Genomic DNA, 16,475 nt, shown 5'->3' on the forward strand with positions numbered 1-16,475 from the left:
TCATGAACACATGTCTTAAAATATTCATTAAATAGAATAACTGTTAAATCATCTTGTGTCTATGCTGTAACATGTATTTTTTTGGTCTTGATATTAAAAAAAGGTTCATACATAAAATCTATATCTATCCATAATTAGAAATACCATTATATTGTCTAATCAATCTTAGAATTAAACATTAGCATTTTAAAATAGACAAAATAATGCATATCACATTATAAAAATCTATTTATATTGTATGCTGAACATAATTGAATGTAATATTTCATGTCCCTTCAAATAATATACTTCTATATAAACTATAAAATGTATTCCTTTGTCTGATTGGTCAGAATGTGAGTCCTCTCTAGCACAAAGTAGGGGTAATGTATGTAAAATAAACATATTATAATATAGGACATGTATCTATTCCTAATTCTTTTAACATTCTTCCTCCTGTGATTCTTAACTAGCATGCATTGTGCAAACTAACTTGGATGTATGGTCTTTGAAAGGCAATTATCTTCAAAATATCAGTTTCTTCATTAGGTATCTTATTCATCATTTTCAAAATAGAGGATTGTGGAATACCATCTAAAAGAATGCATTCACAGCCTTAGTCCATAAAATTGTTGCCACTTACCATGTGAACGTGTCTTTGTATGGTTTTCAAGGTCAGCACATTTGAAAGACAATGACAGACATGATCACATTGGTATTCATTACTTTCAATCTGGGATTCTTCACTTTCAGTCTGGGATACTTCACTTTCAGTCTGTGATTCTTCACTTTCAGTCTTGAATTCTTCACTTTCAGTCTTTAGATAAAGTCATCTCCCTAATGGCCGAAAAAGTAAATATAAAAAAATTAATAGAAGTGTGTGAATTAGTTCTGCACCCCCCCCATTTCTGAAACTATTTCTATCACTAGCTTACTAAGCGTGTGTAGCATCTTGTGTTATGTTCTATCAATCAAGTGTAAAGATGAGTCATATCTTGTGAAAACCTAACCTCTGATGTGTGACTTTGAATATGACTTTGAAGCATATAGTCTTGCTAGAGGATCCCTTTCTGAGTATCCAAATTTCTAGTAATGTGTAAACTAAATACTACTTTGTAAAATGTATGCCATATGATGGGTGATTGTGCCAAATTCCCGCCAGCCACAGTCCATACATTATTTATACTTACCAGCTGATGTCTTTAAAAATCAGGTGGCAAAGTCGTTACAGGACCCAATGCCAGGAGCATCACCTATAATAATCCAAATAAATTTTTATAATCATTTGATGAACAATCCTAACATGTTTGCACAATTCTCTACTTCTCATTTCCCTAGAATTCACACATATTCGCAATACTCCTATCTAACTTCTATTATTTACTGTCTGAAGTGGCGGTTGATGATGTTTGCTCTGACATTCAGCCCCTCATCCCGGAATGGCCCCTCTAGAACAGGGTCGTCCTCCTCATCTTGGAGGAGGCTTTGGGGCACCTGGACGGCCTGCCGCATCCCAGCCCGCTGTGCAATGTTATGCTTGACGATGCAGGCTATAACGATCTTCACCACCTTACTAGGGCTGTATTGGAGGGCTCCTCCAGACCTGTCCAGGCATCTTAGTCTCATTTTGAGGAGCCAAAACATCCTCTCCACTACAGCCCTAGTCCGCTTGTGCACCCTATTATAGCGCTCCTGGGCCTCGTTGGTGGGGTTACGCAACAACGTAATGAGCCAAGGCCGGCTCATGTAACCAGAATCACCTATAAATAATGAACATAACAAAATGACAAATATTAATAATTTATTTATAATTATTATATTAAAATACTTTTCATTTGTGTACACGAAAATCGCCTAAAATAAAAAATGTCCTTAAAAAAGAATTACATGTTTAAATTGCATTATTTATCTGCACATATAAGCTAAGACATGCTACATATCTGTTTTGAACTAAAACTAGACATTTGCGGAAAGAGACAATGACATGGTTAAATTGCATTCTGTATCTGGCCATTTAAGCTAAGACATGCTACATATCTGTTTGGAGCTAAAACTAGACATTTGCGGAAAGAGACAATGACATGGTTAAATTGCATTCTCTATCTGGCCATTTAAGCTAAGACATGCTACCTATGCGTATTTTGCATAAAGCAGACATTTGCTAAAATAATAAAAAAATGGTTAAATTGCATCCTAGAGCTGGCCATTTAAGCTAAGACATGCTACATATTTGTTTGGAGCTAAAACTAGACATTTGCGGAAAGAGACAATGACATGGTTAAATTGCATTCTCTATCTGGCCATTTAAGCTAAGACATGCTACATATGCATATTTCGCATAAAGCAGACATTTGCTAAAATAAAAACAAAATGGTTAAATTGCATCCTAGAGCTGCCCATTTAAGCTAAGACATGCTACATATTTGTTTGGAGCTAAAACTAGACATTTGCGGAAAGAGACAATGACATGGTTAAATTGCATTCTCTATCTGGCCATTTAAGCTAAGACATGCTACATATGCGTATTTCGCATAAAGCAGACATTTGCTAAAATAAAAAAAATATTAAAATTGCATCCTAGAGCTGCCCATTTAAGCTAAGACATGCTACATATTTTTTTTTAAGCTAAAACTATACATTTGCAGAAAGAGACAATGACATGGTTAAATTGCATTCTCTATCTGCCCATTTAAGCCAAGACATGCTACCTATGCTTATTTCGCATAAACCAAACATTTGCTAAAAGAGAAAGAAATGGTTAAATTGCATCCTAGAGCTGACCATTAAGCTAAGACATGCTACATATCTGTTTAGAGCTAAAACTAGACATTTTCGGAAAGAGACAATGACATGGTTAAAGCGCATTCTATAAATGTCCATTTAAGCTAAGACATGCTACATATGCGTATTTCGCATAAACCAGACATTTGCTAAAATAAAAACAAAATGGTTAAATTGCATTCTCTATCTGCCCATTTAAGCTAAGACATGCTACATATCTGTTAGGAGCTAAAACTAGACATTTGTGGAAAGACAATTAAATGGTTAAATTGCATCCTATAGCTGACTATTTTGCATATTAAACAAACACAACTGTTTTTTAAGTCTACAGTGGCATTTGTCTAACTAATTAACCATGTTGTGCACAAGTACTCACCAACGAGCCACCCAGGTGGAAACTCTCTGCCCTCAAACTGCCGCCACAGGGACGACTGTCTAAGGATGCGGGCATCATGACAAGCCCCACTGAAATTCGCACATGCGTGCATAATCCGCATGTCTGCGTCACAAAAAAACTGCACGTTGAGACTATGGAAATGTTTGCGATTTTGGAAGGGCTGGTCATGTTCAGGAGCATGCAGCGAAATGTGGGTGCAATCTATTGCTCCCAAGACATTGGGCATTCAAGCGATAGCAAAGAATTCCCTCTTCAGGTGCCTCCAATCACCATCATTCTGAGGGAATCCTATGTAATGCTTACTGACTCGTACCATGGCGTCCAGAAAGTTGTCAAAAACCACAGAGAAAGTACCCTGAGCAAGCCCATGCATGTACCCCTCTCCAGATTGAGGCCAGGACGTGTATGCAACTTAGCATCTTGGTCATACCAGGGATTGCCTTTGCCATACGTCTACATGGCTCCATATGAGGTCTAAGAACATCGTAAAGGCCAATGAGCTGTTCGTGATTGAGCCTATACTTGTCATCATAAACCTCAAAGTCACTCATGTTGTCTAAGGTGGGCCTCACCCTGTGAACATGAGGACCTCGAACCAAACGAGCCCTTTGTCTATCTTGGAGCCTCCGAGGCCACCTGATTCTATTGAACGCTACTTGTGCAGCAGCACCAGCAGCATCTAACTGAGCATCATCCATATTTGCCATGCTTAGCAGCACAAAGCCAAACAGCAGAGCAAACGCACAAGGAGTAACAAGGTATGCAAAAACACAAAAGCGATTTGATACAATGTCGATCACAAGGGACACTTTGGCCATGTTGTTTGGGGGATTTATAGTGCAATTAGTCCAATGGTAGTGAGTTTGTAATAATTGCTGATTGTATACACTTGTTTGTATGTGAGCAGCGCAAATGCTTTCAAAGTGGGCGTTTTTTTTAGGTGTTTGCTGAAATTTTGTTTCCCCCCAATGAATCGCAATGTGAAAGTGTAAAATGTATACAGTGCATCTTCGTAATGTTTGTTCATATGCGTAATAAATACTTATTAAACACGATCTTATAGTAAAAAGCACACGTCCACGCTAAAATGAATGAAAGTGCATACTTGTGTATAATGGCATAGAATATGATCGATCAATGTTGCTACAATATTGTTTGTAAATGATAAAGTAACAGCTGACATCTATAATATTGTATATATAAGTGATTGGCAAGATGTCAATATTGTATGCGTCCCTTTAAAATCGCAATAATAATGAAGATCTTCCGGCTGACATCTCTAGTATTGTATATATAAGTGATTGGTGAGATGTCAATATTTTACGCATCCCTTTAAAATCGCAATAATAATGATGTTCCAAACTCTCGTTTACGTATATGTAGTATTGTAGTATTGAGTGCTAAACTTCTGAAAGGAGCAGTACAGTCCTAAAGCTGTAATGTGTATGGTTGAAGCTTCTACTGACGTCATCATATTATCAACCTGCCTGTCTAGTTATCAAATCCTCATTCTGCTGTTGTATTTTACTACATTGTTATTGTGTGCTGATTAAAAATATAAATGTGTGCTTTGTGGTTGCGTGATGCGTGTTATGTACATATACGTATATATTGTGATTCTCTCCCACATATGCTGACTTATATAAAGCATTATAGCATTGTTGTTCCTTCCCAAAAAGTGACAGCTGTAATCTGTTCTAATGATGTTCTTATTGTACGTAATTCCTAATGGTATATTCTGAGTGAATTGTGATGTTAAGGGGCAGTAAAATCCATATTTTATGTTTCATGATTTATAGAGAGAATCTAATGTGTTTTTTTCCCCCAGAATATCAATGCACATGTATGAGTGAATGATAAAAGTAATGTATGTGCATCCATTAATGATCATGTGTTAAGCCTATGTAGATATGCTGTTCATGCAAGCATATAAGTTGAATAAATGAAATGCTATAATTGAGGTAAATGAGAGGTGTTTCAAATTGTCTACTGTTTGTGAATAATGAAATGTTCAAATTATTTTTCTGTCCGTTTAAATATGATGTAATTTATTAAATATATTTTGTATTGTTGATGGTGATTTGTAGTTGATGTAATGTAAATTTCTATAACAATTTGATGTTGTAGTGAATTTCACACAAGTGAAAGCCATAACTCCATAGAGAAATAGCCATTTCTTGATCTATTTGTCATAGCGGTACTAACGCAAGAAAGAATGAGTTAGTTTCACAATTTTAACGCTGGTATTACGAGTTTTCTTGTCTACGCTTTTTCCGTGCATTAGGTAAATCTGCCTGTCATGTGCACGAGCACGTCTTCCCCATAGAAGTCAATGGAGGAGAAAAATGTGTGTAGAAATAAAATCCAATACTTGTTTTGAGCGTAAAGTGAGTGACGTCATGGTTTTGTGTCAAAAAGTAGCTAAATCGTGTTAAATTCCTATTCAAAATCTTATTTGTGTATTTAATGTGCTGTAAATTGTTTGTATGTATCGATTAGTGTATGTATGTGATAATATTTGTAGTTAGATGTAGCTATATGAGTGTCTGTTCCCGTCTGTCTATGTAAGTCAATGGAAAATGGTTTTGTGTGCCTTTTTTTTCAAACACCCGAGATCTCGTAACTTTGACCCGTTCTATTTTGACATGAAAATATAAAATCTTAAAAATAAATATAGTGTAGTGTTTGTATGAATGTAAGTGTAGATTGTGTAATGTTTTTTTTTTGTGATCCGTGGATGTTTTTTTTTCGTGGTATATGTTAACTACTAGGTCTGGGTTGACGTTAATGATTTCTGCGGAGACGAATATTTTTGTGGCGTTAGGGAAACTCGTAATACCAGCGGGCATTAAAAAGCAGCGTTAGGACCGGCCAACAATGCTTTTTGACCCTAACGCAAAACTCGTAATATAGGCGTTTTTCGATAAAAATTTTTAGTTAGAAGTGTTGCACAAATTGGGCTTGTGGTAGCTAATTACCCTGCATTATTTGGACTGTTTTGTTGCTAAATATATGTGTATATAACATAAATATTCATCTTATCACAATATATATATATATTCTTTGGAAATAATGGAGACCCTTTACAGTGTTTATTTCACTTAACTTAGTTGTAATGGTTTTAGTGTTTTTTATCCAAGAAATATATTTAGTTAGTATTAAATGAAATCCCATCAGATGTATAATAACCGCATGCCTGATCCTGGGACCTTCGGTCTTTGGCCGATTGCCTTCCCTCCAGAGCCAATGGGGGACTCAGGCTCTGAGAATTGCTCTCTGGCTCTACCTGACTGCTAGCTGCAGGCATTTACTCAATCTACACCCTATAAAAGCTGCTTCTTGTGTTTGCTCTTGTATAGGACTGTATTTCTCGGTGTGATACTTCCATTCATGTTTCTGCTGTTCTCTGTATGACCACTGCCTGGTTCTTGGACTCAGCCTTAGGATTCTGATTTGGTTCTATTGTTGCCCACAAGATTCTGACCTTTTGGCATTGTATATCTCTTTTAATCCTGATTTGGCAGTGCATTTAGCTTGCACAGTATTGACGGTATTGACATTTGGCCTGAACTAACCATGATTTTGTCTTGCCCTCTGGATTTGTCAGATCTTGGGTCTTACCCTCTGTGCTGGGGCAGTGTGTCTCATTGTCTCTTCCCAACCTCAGGGTCCTTTCCTGGACTGACTTAACTTTTCCCGTGACAAAACACTTCTGCACAGAGCCCCGAGAGGATGATTAGCACAGTAAAGCCGTAGGAACCATTGCACTATTGGCCTGGCCCGGGGTTCTGTGTAGGTGTCAGCATTAGAGTGGTTTTTCATTGTGCTGAGGTAAGTATAACGCTACATGTGAACTTTTTCACCTGTAGCTAAGGAACATTTACATTCATTTAATAAAAAAACTGTAAATGTTTTATGAATATTCAGTATCCATTAAGTTTAAAACAAAACAAATACTGATCAGCACGGCAGCCAATTATTCAAAAACTATTTTTTTTTGGCCAAATTGAAATTTTCACCCATGCAGATGTCTAATCTAAACATGTATAGTATAGATGAGAGAAGATAAAGTGGTGAACTGTAAGAAGTTATATCAGCAATATAAATTTAATATTAAAAGACATTTAATTCCCGAAAAACATAAATAATGCTTAGCTGATTCATTAATTTCTTTCATGATGGTGAAAGACCACGATCTATTACTCGCTTCCCTACCTTGGAGGAGGCAAAGATTCCCAAACCACAAGATCTCTATATTGCCCCTCCCACCTCACACATATCTCAGCATAGCCAAGCAGAAGTGAGGTAAGAAAAAAATCAAGACCAAGAAAATGGAGCAGGGAAAAGATGTGCTTAAAAAAGAAACAAAACCCTTAAAAAAATCAGTGAGGTCTTGTGGACTCTCACCTCTATGAAAGAAATTCATTTATCAGGAATGCTTAATTTTTTTTTCTTCCATACTGCTGGTGAGAGTTCATAATCCATTACTCATGGGAACCCAATCTGTGGAGTCCACAAGTAATAACAGAAAAGGAGGGATTAAAAAACTTATTTTTAACTGAGAGAAAAAATCCAGAACCTCAATATTTTTTTTTTTTAAATACAGGAAAGAATCAAAGTAAAATGACAGCTTGAAGAACCTTTCTACCAAAAGCTAGCTCAAAGGAAGCAAAGACATCATGGTAGAATTTTGTAAAAGCATGCAAAGAAGACCAAGTAGCTGCTTTAAAAATTTGATACACTGAGGCCTCATTCTTAGAAGCCCATGAAGTTGCAACTGACCTAGTAGAGTGAACAGTTATCCATTGCGGTGGAGGCTGACCTTTCTCCAGTGACGGCTGGTGAAGTTTGAATATGGAATTAAGATAGAACAAGAGAGGCGCCTGTGTGTATCAGTAATGAAATGTAATGATCACAATCAATGATCCCTAGTCATGGTACTCACATTTGTGAAGAGCACTCAGTCAGTGCTATTAGATGGCTGCGTCTGATAGCACTGTCTGAGTGCTCTTCACAAATGTGAGTACCCTGACTAAGGATCAATGATTGTGATTATTACATTTAATTACTGATACACACAGTCGCCTCTTTTGTTCTATCCTAATTCCAGATTTCTTGACATCATTATGTGAGGAGAGTGCAGCCTTATCCATTGACCAATGAACAACAGCTTCACCTACTGACCTTCAGTTGTATCACCAACTACAAATGGACATTTATGCATAGAGGCCTATGCTTGTTAACATTTTGGTATTAGTATTCTTAGTATAACCATTTATTTTTGTATTTCACACACTGATACATTTATGACTAAACATACCATTGTTAGTCTAATATATTATATATCCTCCATATATTAATTTATAGTGCCCCCTATCAGGAGTCAGCAATCACTGACTTTTCGATTACTTGAATTTTGATTATGGTGGGGTGCTAGACCCCACCCCTTTAAATAAAGTCCTGTCTCTCATATAGCAATTTATTATACGTTTACCTATGTATTTAACCTTTTTACAAGGTTTAAACACATAGATCATTTTATTATTGCCCTATTGCTGACTTATAACTATTGCTAACATAGACATAGTTACATGCCAGCAATAGGGCAATAATAAAATGCATGATAACAAGATACCTATTCCCATATTGTGTCAGTGAGCATTTAAATAATAATAATAATAATAATAATAATAATAATATATATATATATATATATATATATATATATATATATATATATATATATATTTATTTATTTAGAGTCACTGTACCATTGGCAATTGTTATTACCATTGTAAATAGATATGGGGAAAATTATACCTTGCTATAATGTAATTTTAAGCGTTAATGTGACTTTTAATAGAAGCAGAAAAGTTTATTTCTGGTTTCATGGACTATGATTTGTTTAGTATGTTGAAATGGCAATTCTTCTGCACACCAGGGAATCTTGATACAGCTTGAAATACTGCCAGGGATAGCCAGTAGCAATACATTCTACAGAGGGGTGAAGCATAGGAATTAAAGCAATTAGTTTATACCTATTATTCAAATAAATAGTACTTGCAATGTGTGAAACACCATCAAACAGTGACAGTGATTTTATAGCTATGATTCACATATATGTAAAAGCTTTTTAATTATTATTTTAAACTACCCCCTGCCCCACCTCCTCCTAGAAAAAAAAAATACTGTTTAAATGCCAAAGATGGTCAATCAAGGAGCTGCGGCAAGTCACAGAGTGCAACAGTGGCTTGCAAGACAATCACATATATCAAAGCGGGCATGATGAAAAATACATAATACAGTCTATGTCATACAGTTCCTAGCCCAATGTCTCTAATTTAAATTAAATAATTAATAGCATAACAGCTACATCAAATCGTAGTGTGCTATGATACAGAAGCTCCCTGGGAATCTACACATAGCAGAGCTGTATACAAAAGTACAAATAAGAGTAAACATAGGCATATTGGCGCAAAATAGAAAATCATGATAACTCAGAATACAGAAAAACAAGAAAAAAGCTATAGAGAAAATACTATCGCCTAGATAACGAGTTTTGCGTTAGAAGCTGTGCGGTGCTAACCAGCAGTTTATGCTCACCGCTCACTTGCAGACAGCGCTGGTGTTACGGGCTTTTACAAACCCGGCGTTAGCCGCAAAAAAGTGAGCGGAGAGCAAAATTTTGCTCCCCATCTCACTCTAATACCAGAGCTGCTTACGTTAGCTGTGAGCTCGTGTAACGTGCTTGTGCACGATTTCCCCATAGGAATCAATGGGGGAGAGCCGGCTGAAAAAAAGTCTAACACCTGCAAAAAGCAGCATAAAACTCCCTAACGCAGCCCCATTAATTCCTATAGGGAAATAAAAGTTATGTCTACACCTAACACAATAACATGAACCCCGAGTCTAAACACCCCTAATCTTACACTTATTAACCCCTAATCTGCTGCTCCCGACATCGCCGCCATCTACATTATATTATTAACCCCTAATCTGCCGCTCCGGACATTGCCGCCACCTACATTATAGTTATGAACCCCTGATCTGATGCCCCCAATATCGCCGCCACCTACATTATATTTATGAATACCTAATCTGCCATCCCAAATGTCGCCGCCACCTACCTACACTTATTAACCCCTAATCTGCCGCCCCCAACATCGCCGCCACTATATTAAACTTATTAACCCCTATACCTAAATCTAACCCTAACCCTAACACCCCCTAACTTAAATATAATTTAAATAAATCTAAATAAAATTACTACAATTAACTAAATTATTCCTATTTAAAACTAAATACTTACCTATAAAATAAACCCTAAGCTAGCTACAATATAACTAATAGTTACATTGTAGCTATCTTGCGGCTAGATTTAGAGTTTTGTCGGTAACGACCCGCGTAGCTAACGCTGGCTTTTTTCTGGCCGCACCTTTTAAATAACTCTGGTATTGAGAGTTCACAGAATGGCTGCGTTAGGCTCCAAAAAGGGAGCGTACAGGCATATTTAATGCCACTGCAACTCTCGATACCAGAGTTGCTTACGGACGCGGCCAGCCTCAAAAACGTGCTCGTGCACGATTCCCCCATAGAAAACAATGGGGCTGTTTGAGCTGAAAAAAAACCTAACACCTGCAAAAAAGCCGCGTTCAGCTCCTAACGCAGCCCCATTGTTGTCTATGGGGAAACACTTCCTACGTCTGCACCTAACACCCTAACATGTACCCCGAGTCTAAACACCCCTAACCTTACACTTATTAACCCCTATTCTGCCGCCCCCGCTATCGCTGACCCCTGCATATTATTTTTAACCCCTAATCTGCCGCTCCGTAAACCGCCGCTACTTACATTATCCCTATGTACCCCTAATCTGCTGCCCCTAACACCGCTGACCCCTATATTATATTTATTAACCCCTAATCTGCCCCCCACAACGTCGCCTCCACCTGCCTACACTTATTAACCCCTAATCTGCGGAGCGGACCGCACCGCTATTATAATAAAGTTATTAACCCCTAATCCGCCTCACTAACCCTATAATAAATAGTATTAACCCCTAATCTGCCCTCCCTAACATCGCCGACACCTAACTTCAAACATTAACCCCTAATCTGCCGACTGGAGCTCACCGCTATTCTAATAAATGTATTAACCCCTAAAGCTAAGTCTAACCCTTACATTAACACCCCCCTAAGTTAAATATAATTTAAATCTAACAAAATTAATTAACTCTTATTAAATAAATTATTCCTATTTAAAGCTAAATACTTACCTGTAAAATAAATCCTAATATAGCTACAATATAAATTATATTTATATTATAGCTATTTTAGGATTTATATTTATTTTACAGGTAACTTTGTATTTATTTTAACCAGGTACAATAGCTAAAATAGTTAAAATAATTACAAAATTACCTGTAAAATAAATCCTAACCTAAGTTACAATTAAACCTAACACTACACTATCAATAAATTAATTAAATAAAATACCTACAATTACCTACAAATCAGCCAGATTGAGCTCACATTCTATTGGCTGTTCCGATCAGCCAATAGAATGCGAGCTCAATCCGATTGGCCGATTCCATCAGCCAATCAGAATTTTCCTACCTTAATTCCGATTGGCTGATAGAATCCTATCAACCAATCGGAATTCGAGGGACGCCATCTTGAATGACGTCCCTTAAAGGAGCCTTCATTCGTCGGTAGTCCGTCGGGCCAGCAGGATGTTCCGCGTCGGAGGTCTGCAAGATGGATCCGGAAGAAAGAAGATTGAAGATGCCGTTGATAGAAGACTTCAGCCGGATCATGGACCTCTTCAGCTCCCGCTTGGATGATAACTTCAGCCGGATCATGGACCTCTTCAGCTCCCGCTTGGATGATGACTTCAGCCGGATCATGGACATCTTCAGCCCCCCGCTTGGGCTTGAATCAGGACATCGGAGGAGCTCTTCTGGATCGATCGGTGAACCTGGTATGGTGAAGATAAGGTAGGAAGATCTTCAGGGGCTTAGTGTTAGGTTTATTTAAGGGGGGGGTATTGTATGTGTTTTTTTTACAGGCAAAAGAGCTGAATTATTTGGGGCATGCCCCGCAAAGGGCCCTGTTCAGGGCTGGTAAGGTAAAAGAGCTTTGAACTTTAGTAATTTAGAATAGGTTAGGGCATTTTTTTATGTTATGTTTTTTGTTATTTTATTAGGGGGCTTAGAGTAGGTGTAATTAGTTTAAAATTGTTGTAATATTTTTCTGATGTTTGTAAATATTTTTTTATTTTTTGTAACTTAGTTCTTTTTTATTTTTTGTACTTTAGTTAGTTTATTTCATTGTATTTATTTGTAGATATTGTATTTAATTAATTTATTAATAGTGTAGTGTTAGGTTTAATTATAGATAATTGTAGGTATTGTATTTAATTAATTTATTGATAGTGTAGTGTTAGGTTTAATTGTAACTTAGGTTAGGATTTATTTTACAGGTAATTTTGTAATTATTTTAACTATTTTAGCTATTGTACCTGGTTAAAATAAATACAAAGTTACCTGTAAAATAAATATAAATCCTAAAATAGCTATACTATAAATATAATTTATATTGTAGCTATATTAGGATTTATTTTACAGGTAAGTATTTAGCTTTAAATAGGAATAATTTATTTAATAAGAGTTAATTAATTTCGTTAGATTTAAATTATATTTAACTTAGGGGGGTGTTAGTGTTAGGGTTAGACTTAGCTTTAGGGGTTAATACATTTATTAGAATAGCGGTGAGCTCCAGTCGGCAGATTAGGGGTTAATGTTTGAGGTTAGGTGTCGGCGATGTTAGGGAGGGCAGATTAGGGGTTAATACTATTTATTATAGGGTTAGTGAGGCGGATTAGGGGTTAATAACTTTATTATAATAGCGGTGCGGTCCGCTCGGCAGATGGAGGTGACGTTGTGGGGGGCAGATTTGGGGTTAATTATTGTAGGTAGCTGGCGGCGACGTTGTGGGGGGCAGGTTAGGGGTTAATAAATATAATACAGGGGTCGGCGTTGTTAGGGGCAGCAGATTAGGGGTACATAAGGATAACGTAGGTGGCGGTCGGCAGATTAGGGGTTAAAAAAATTTAATTGAGTGGCGGCGATGTGGGGGGACCTCGGTTTAGGGGTACATAGGTAGTTTATGGGTGTTAGTGTACTTTAGAGCACAGTAGTTAAGAGCTTTATAAACTGGCGTTAGCCCAGAAAGCTCTTAACTACTGACTTTTTTCTGCGGCTGGAGTTTTGTCGTTAGATTTCTAACGCTCACTTCAGACACGACTCTAAATACCGGAGTTAGAAAGATCCCATTGAAAAGATAGGATACGCAATTGACGTAAGGGGATCTGCGGTATGGAAAAGTCGCGGCTGAAAAGTGAGCGTTAGACCCTTTCCTGACTGACTCCAAATACCGGCGGTAGCCTAAAACCAGCGTTAGGAGCCTCTAACGCTGGTTTTCACGGCTACCGCCAAACTCTAAATCTAGGCCTTAGGATTTATTTTTATTATACAGGAGTTTGTATTTATTTTAATTTGGTAGAATAGTTATTAAATATTTATTAACTATTTAATAACTACCTAGTTAAAATAAAGACAAATTTACCAGTAAAATAAAACCAAACCTAAGTTACAATTACACCTAACACTACACTATAATTACATTAATTCCCTAAATTACATACAATTAATTACAATTAAATAAAATGATCTAAAGTACGAACCCCCCCCCCACTAAATTACAGAAAATAATAAAGAAATTACAAGATTTTTAAATTAATTACACCTACTCTAATCCCCAAAAAAAAATAAAAAAGCCCCCCCAAAATAAAAAAGCCCTACCCTATACTAAATTACAAATAGCCCTTAAAAGGTCATTTTGCGGGGCATTGCCCCAAAGTAATCAGCTCATTTACCTGAAAAAAAAGTACAATACCCCCCAACATTAAAACCCACCACTCAAACACCCAACCCTACTCTAAAACCCACCCAATCCCCCCTTAAAAAAAACTAACACTAACCCCCCGAAGATCACCTTACCCCGGTAGACGTTTTCACCCAACCGGGCCGAAGTCCTCAATGAAGCCGGGACAAAGTCTTCATCCAACCGGGCAGAAGTGGTCCTCAAGACGGGCAGAAGTATTCATCCAGACGGCATCTTTTATCTTCATCCATCTGGCGCGGAGCAGGTCCATCTTCAAGACATCCGACGCGGAGTATCCTCTTCCATCGACGTCTTCTTCTAAATGAATGTTCCTTTAAATGACGTCATCCAAGATGGCATCCCTTCAATTCCGATCGGAATTAAGGTAGAAAAAATCCTATTGGCTGATGCAATTAGCCACTAGGATTGAAGTTCAATCCTATTGGCTTATCCAATCCGCCAATAGGATTGAGCTGGCATTCTATTGGCTGTTCCAATCAGCCAATAGAATGCCAGTTCAATCCTATTGGCTGATTGCATCAGCCAATAGGATTTTTTCTACCTTAATTCCGATTGGCTGATAGAATTCTATCAGCCAAACGGAATTTAAGGGATGCCATCTTGGATAATGTCATTTAAAGGAACATTCATTCCAAAGAAGACGTTGATGGAAGAGGATGCTCCACGTTGGATGTCTTGAAGATGGACCCGCTCCACCCCAGATCGATGAAGATAGAAGATGCCATCTGGATGAAGACTTCTGCCCATCTGGAGGACCACTTCTGCCCGGTTGGATTAAGACTTCGCCCGGCTTCGTTGAGGACTTTGGCCCGGTTGGGTGAAGACGTCTCCCGGTAAGGTGATCTTCAGATGGTTAGTGTTAAATTTTTTTTTAAGGGGGGATTGGGTGGGTTTTAGAGTAGGGTTTGGTGTATGGGTGGTGGGTTTTAATGTTGGGGGGTATTGTACTTTTTTTCAGGTAAAAGAGCTGATTACTTTGGGGCAATGCCCCACAAAAGGCCCTTTTAAGGGCTATTTGTAATTTAGTGTAGGGTAGGGCTTTTTTTATTTTGGGGGAGCTTTTTTATTTTTTAGGGGGATTAAAGTAGGTGTAATTAGTTTAAAAATCTTGTAATTTCTTAATTATTTTCTATAATTTAGTGTGGTTTTTTTCGTACTTTAGATAATTTATTTAATTGTAATTAATTGAATGTAATTTAGGGAATTAATGTAATTGTAGGGTCGTGTTAGGTGTAATTGTAACTTAGGTTAGGTTTTATTTGACAGGTAAATTTGTCTTTATTTTAACTAGGTAGTTATTAAATAGTTAATAACTATTTAATAACTATTCAACTTAGTTAAAATAAATACAAACTTGCCTGTAAAATAAAAATAAACCCTAAGCTAGATACAATGTAACTATTAGTTATATTGTAGCTATTTTAGGGTTTATTTTATAGGTAAGTATTTAGTTTTAAATAGGAATAATTTAGTTAACTGTAGTAATTTTATTTAGATTTATTTAAATTATATTTAAGTTAGTGGGGGTTAGGGTTAGACTTAGATTTAGGGGTTAATAACTTTAGTATAGTGGCGGCGACGTTGGGGGCGGCAGATTAGGGGTTAATAAATGTAGGTAGGTGTCAGCAAAGTTAGGGATGGAAGATTAGGGGTCAATAAAATGTAACTAATGTTTGCAAGGCGGTAGTGCGGCAGTTTAGGGGTTAATATATGTATTATAGTGGCGGCGATGTCCAGTTCGGCAGATTAGGGGTTAAAATATTTATTTTATTGTTTGCAATGTGGGGAGCCTCGGTTTTGGGGTTAATAGGTAGTTTATGGGTGTTAGTGTACTTTTTAGCACTTTAGTTAAGAGTTTTATACTATGGCGTTGTAGTGTAAAACTCTTAACTACTGACTTTAAAATGCAGTACCAGTCTTGACAGGAGAGGGTCTACTGCTCACTTTTTGTCAGACTCATAATACCGGCGCTATGCAAGTCCCATTGAAAATATAGTATACGCAATTGACGTAAGTGGATTTCCGGGATTTCCGAGTCTGCCCGAAAAAGTGAGTGGTACACCTGTACCTGCAAGACTCGTAATACCAGCAGTGTTTTAAAATCAGCGTTGGGACCGGCCAACACTGCTTTTTAACCCTAATGCAAGACTTGTAATCTAGGTGAATGTGTTGAATATTGAATTTACACCTATAGGTCCTGTAGTATATGGCACTAGTTGCCCGAGACGTATAACAACTTAGATCTAGACCAGGTGCAAATAAAATTTTAACAGTAAGCACCAATGCTGTAGGGCATATGATCCAAAGGGGGAAGTTAAAGATTGCTAATAATAACACCCCAAATGTAATGAATC

At 37.2% G+C, this 16,475-nt stretch overlaps 1 protein-coding gene across 1 annotated transcript in view; it reads right to left on the bottom strand.

The window, feature by feature from the left end:
- LOC128652720 (vomeronasal type-2 receptor 26-like) overlaps positions 1-16,475 on the bottom strand; it is a 171,286-nt gene that overhangs the window by 153,594 nt on the left and 1,217 nt on the right. The window lies entirely within an intron of this gene.

Source organism: Bombina bombina, chromosome 3 (genome assembly GCF_027579735.1).
Source record: "Bombina bombina isolate aBomBom1 chromosome 3, aBomBom1.pri, whole genome shotgun sequence".
Taxonomy (NCBI): Eukaryota; Metazoa; Chordata; class Amphibia; order Anura; family Bombinatoridae; genus Bombina; species Bombina bombina.